The sequence below is a fragment of the Pinus tabuliformis genome, chromosome 1_2 (assembly GCF_031772625.1).
Source record: "Pinus tabuliformis cultivar Carrire ecotype Pingquan chromosome 1_2, CPIR1, whole genome shotgun sequence".
NCBI classification, from domain to species: Eukaryota; Viridiplantae; Streptophyta; class Pinopsida; order Pinales; family Pinaceae; genus Pinus; species Pinus tabuliformis.
Window position 1 is genome coordinate 1,246,273,231 of NC_142298.1, and position 5,823 is coordinate 1,246,279,053.

Here is a 5,823-nt window from a genome sequence, read left to right on the forward strand (position 1 = left end):
CACAATAAACAACACTCTCAGATGAGTCAGGATGACTAAACTTGCGCGAAAGTTAGCTCACATGAACCCCCTAGAGTTTAAAAGTCAGAGAATGATCCGACAGCTTAGATCCATCCCGAGGGGTGAGGGTGGGACTTACCCATCTTCTAGCTGACCCACCAAAGTACAGTGGGGACCACATGCTAAGTGGACCACCCCACTAATGCTTTGGATCAAGCGAGCGTGATATTGAAGGTAAAAGTTAATTCAATGGTACCTGCTCCCGTTCACCTCTCTCCCTCCCCTGACCAATCCTATTGTGCCACATGACTCCCGTGTCTAATGTCACCACCACATCATCCTATTGTGGCCCTTCCTGCTATAAAGTGACCCGCTCCTGCCTCCTTTTCTTGAAAGCCACTTTCTAGTTCCCGTTGCAATCCTCGCCATAAGTCGTATGCATAAGACCCCCGTTCGAGCACCCATATGAACCAAAGACTTTCCCCTGACATCGTTTTTAACTTCTCCTATGAATACCAAGTAACCTACCATCCATTACCACCTGCAATTTTGTTTTGACTCATGAAATGAATAAAATGACACTTGAAACCATGAAAATCGTGAAGTCAAGTCCTCTTCTAGCCTCGAACCCTTCATGGACACTAAGGGCCAAGTTGGTGACCCAGCCTATGCTAACCACCTTGTCGACCTCTGTTTTAACCTATTTAGAAATCACGTTAGGGGGGAAGATACCTTCCACATAGTCGACTCCGATTTGTACTACCAAATCTAGCCTTGGGTTCATAACTTCCTTGAACTCATTTCTTCGCTGACTGTAGCATACATTGATGAGAAAAACTACTTTTTTTCTACCTCTAGGGCCAAAATACTTGAGATAAACCATGAATTGAATCATAAATCCCTAGTTTTCCCCACCTCTTCTAACATGTAGCCATTTATTGATGTCACACTAGTCTATCATTGTGTTACCCTTCTGTTGGATGAACAAAAATATTTTTGAAAATTATTCTAGTTCCTAGTGTGCAATATCTACATCAAGATGAGAGTTTCCCTGTCACCCTCTTCATTGAGCCCATTCAACCCATCCTGTATATAATTTCGTGTTTATTGGGTGAGGACGATGCCAATATGACCAACAAAGGCATCCTGGGATTCACACACAAAATGATACAACCCGATTATTTACTTAACATCTCGGCCTACCTGTCTATAGCCATTTGCTTTCAGTTGCATCACTTTCCCACCACATCATAGTTTTGGCATTATTCACTATTGTTCTACTTGTTCATGTACACCCATGTCAAAGAGTTTGATTTTTTAGGTCTAAGTGTGAGTACTTGCAACAAACAAAGGAATTACATTTTTATTGGAATATCATGGTCAAGAGAAGATGAAACATTGGTGGTTACTCTCAGTTCATATCAACCTGTATGACCATTGTATATAGGATCATCCACAGTGTCTATCCACCCAAAATTCTTCATCAGAAAAAAGAGCTTTCAACTTATCAAAGACACTATGGTGGGGGACTGGTATCTTTATGAGAATTATATAGAAATAAGGGTTTATGGGTGTGAGCTCCCTCCCTACTACCTACTTGTGTTCATGCCCATGATAATGTTTCCATAGAATTCACTAGGTAGAGCCTGAATGTAGACCTTCTCCATTTCATTCCTGCAAAGAAAGGATATATATGTAAATTGGGAAAGCCCGTGGATCATTTTGTTGAGAATTCAAGACAGGCCTTCAAAGCAATTGAGGCCTTACTCGTAAATATGGATTTTGATAAGGGAGATATCTGGCACTATTATCCGAAGGGTGTTATTGCCCAAAGGAGAGAAAAGTTGAAAACCTCAACTTATGTACATGAGCCCAGGCCCAAAATCGAATGGAAAGATAATTTTGATTCATGGCCTCTCAATACATAATTGGAGACCAAGACCCTAGTGACAATGGAAAAAGTGTTAAAAATGAATGTTGACCAATTTCGGGATATCAAGATGGAGGACGTACATATAAATAAAAATGCCAAAAGTCGATATCCTAAAGAAAAAGAAGATCTTGTAACCAAGCTAGTGGAAAATGGGTCATACCAACCAAGTTTTCAGGTGATCTTGGAGGATCCATCTCAAGATCTAGCCTCTTCATATGCAGAGGTAACAATTTTGAGCACTCAGGAAGGTGTTGCTGCTACTAGGTCAAGTTGGCCTACTGGATAGGTCATTCAGGAAAGAAACATGAATTTTAGGGAGGAAATACAATAGGAAATGACATTCCAATCAGTACCCTATCACACCAGACTACTGGTTGTTATGGAATTAGAGCGGAATCAGATGAAGTTTTTAGTACAATATCCATTGACACAATCTTTGCCTTCAGTTTTGTTATAGCTCCAAATCTCACTCTTGAGGTTTGTGATGCTGCACTCATGGCCCAGGGCAACCCCTCCTTCCAGACCTGGTCCAAAATTTAAAAAATAATGTTTTATTCCCTATACACGACATTTCCCTGAGCTAAATGCCTCTGTATGCGGGTCTGCGTATACCCAACCCACGTATATGTCTTAAAACACTTAAAAAAATTAAATCTTCTTAATTTCGGGCAGAGATCGCGGGTTTTACCTGCTAATTACCTGTTAGTGCTTGTGGCCCAACTGTTCCCAACGAATTCCCAACTAAAAAACTACTTTCGGAGAAGTATAAAAAGGCTTCAATGGGAAGGCCTAAGAGAGGAGAGAAGAGAGAGAAAGGTTACTATGCTGAGATTTCCCTAACCAGGTCTGAAGATCCTAGTGCCTCCTACACTTCCCCCATTTACAGGAAACCCTTCTTTCCTTGTGTGATGATGTCTATCTACTACTTGAGATATCATGGAGTAAGTCATGGAAGGAGTTTGTTAAAGGCTTGAGACTGGACGAATCCGGAGGATGGTTCCGCTTGGAGCCTGCGAAAGGACAAATCAGGTGAAATTATTCCTTTCTGTACTCTATTTGTCTATAATAAAAGAAACATTTGTCTTTGTTCCTGACATAAATCTTCTTCATGTTTATGATATCCATGTTATGATTCATATGTGAATGGTTGTTTAATTGCATAACTAACTACCTTTCAATATACTATGAAGATGATTTCTTTATGATGTTTAGTCCATATACTGTTGTACTTTCTTGAATTGATTGTTTTGCAGGTTGAAGGAGCAAAAGGAACTCCAAGAGGGTTTGGACCCTGGAAGGATCTTCTCAAACGAAGGACCCCCAAGTACGCCCCTTATCGTATAGTTTGCTTATATTAGCATTATGGCTATATGGAATGTGTGTTTCTTTGTATAAACAACCTTTGATTTGTTAGGGTATCAACCCAAGACCCTAAGGGAATTTGTATCTTAACAGAATTGGTGACTCCACTGGGGACAACAGTATTGTTGTTACTAGGTTGGGTTTATTCAAGCCAATCAGAGCTCAGCTATTTGTTTGCTTGTTGTTACTGTATAGTCTGTTCCTGTAGGAATTTGAATTGTAAGTTTGCTTAGTTTCTTCACACTGTTTTTTGTTTTTTCTTGAAATATTTTATATACGCTATTTTTCTTGTTTACAGAAGCGTATATATGCATGTTTCCTTAAGTAAACCCGCATATATGCAGGTTTCCATAGGCTCGGTCGCGTATACACACAGATATATATCAATACAGTCGCGTATATCTTGCAATTTTCAAGATTTTTCAAATCTTTTTGTTTCTGAAGGTTTGTCTGCTGGTCTGGTTCAGTCCTGCACAATTACTTTTCTGTGTCAGTTTTTAGTTTTACAGCAAGTATTTGATTTCAAATTCTCTCTGGTCTTGGAAAGTGTTGGTCTTATTGGTTTTATTGTAAGCATCATCATTTTTGTTAAGCACACAAGATTTCTTGTTAGGAGTCTTGGCTGCTCTGTTTTGTCAGGGCAGAAAGGTTGATCTCAGTCTTTGTGTCAAATCTTGTTTTGGTGACTTTTTTGGTTTGGATTTCAAAACTACATTTTTGTGACCATATACTTTTCTTGCTTTTGAAAGTTGTTGGTTTACACTTTCTTGAAAGTTGTCTTTTCAATTTTTTGGTCTCTATTGCCAAACTCTTGTTGTTGCTTTTTTATTGTTAAGAGCATTTTGAAACACATTTTGTAGAGTTCTCACTTCTTTTGTGTTGCAAACTCGCAAAGAGTTTCATTGCCTATTCTTCGATCATAAAGTTTCAGTCTTGTTTAGAGCACTTTTGAAAAGACGTTTTTGCTTTTGCTTTTGAAGAAAACTTTTTGAAAAACTTGGTTTTTCTTTCTTGAACTTTGTTTTGAGTTAGTTTCTTTTAGTGAATGAAAGTGCATTTTTGTTTGTCTTCAAACTTGTTTTTAGTGTTTAGACGAAATGAATGATAACAACTCATATTCTATCTAAACAATTTAAGTGGCAAAATTAAAAATTGATAAACAAGCAACTTTCATTTCTTGATTTAAGAGTAGTTTTGAGTTTTGCATCAGCATGTACTTGTTGCATTAGGTTAAATTTGCACATCTTTTTAGGACATCCATAGTTTTGTTAACTTTTGTGAGTGTGAAGCGTGAGTAAAAGAAAAGAAAAGAAAAATTTGTTGTTTTTTTTTTAAGTTCCTCTGAACCAAGTAGAAATTTCTTTCATCGAAAAACGAAAACAAGTGCATTTTCATGTAGTTTGGTTTTTATTAATTTCTTTTGCGTCAAAACACCACTAGTTTCACTTCCTCTTATCCCTTGACTTAAAGAACAGCCCATTTAAAAACAAGCGCTAATTAAAATATACTAGAACTTTTTATAATTGTCAAGTTAGACACACCAACAAGTTTTAGGATATTTTAGGGCCTTGGATTAGGCGAGTGGAGAGATAACTCTCCAAGGCCATTTAAACTATCAAACATAGGAGTCTGAATAGTGAGTGAAAATCCAATAGCGTTAGGGAGACCAGGAAAGCTCCAGATCTGGGAGTTAAGAACGAGGGTTTTTGAAGACAGGGAAGAGAGATACCCCCTCCCCTACTTGTCAGATCTAACCTCAAGAATGTTCCGCCTGGATTCTGATACGAGTTGGTAACCTTAGTTGCTACTCCTAGAGATCTATACAGGTGGCTGCGGAGGGGAATCTCGTGGCACCTGAGGTCGATGTTGTATCACTCTTAGCAGTACTACTGGAGGGCACCCTTGCGAAGCTTGGGGGCTTGCACCGGTGCAGGCTATTGTTAGGAGGTGAGTGTAACTTCCTCTGTTACCTTCGCTGATAGGACTAGGCCGTCATTATCCCAGACTATCTTTGGAAAGCCCCTTACTTCACTTTCTTGTATTTTGGTGTCCGGTCCTCATCACCTGGAGCAGAAATAATCGAAAGTTGTTTGACTGGCTGGTTTATTTTAGGGACTTTTTTATGTGTGCTCTGTGCTCCTAGTTGGCCTAGCTTTCAATTTTTTGTGTCTTTAGCTAGATCTTAACAAAAAATTCAAAGTGGCTGACTGATCACCTAGATGGTCTTGAAGACTTCATGGTCTTTCACCACCAAGTTTAGAGCCTTCTCCTAGATGGCGCAGAGGTTATACTGCCGGTGGGTTTCGTCCCATGGCAGCTAACGCATCAGGGATTGATCCTTCTCATAGAGACATTAGTGTTCAAAATAGGCCTAGTACTTCCACAGAACAAGAGAGGAACACTCCAGTTCTTTCTCAAGTTCTCTTTCAGAAGAAAGATAACATAGAGGTAGAAGAACTCCCAGAGTCGTCAGTGGCTCCGAATTCTCCCATACCTTCTAGTTATCCAGAAGTATTACAATACGTTGG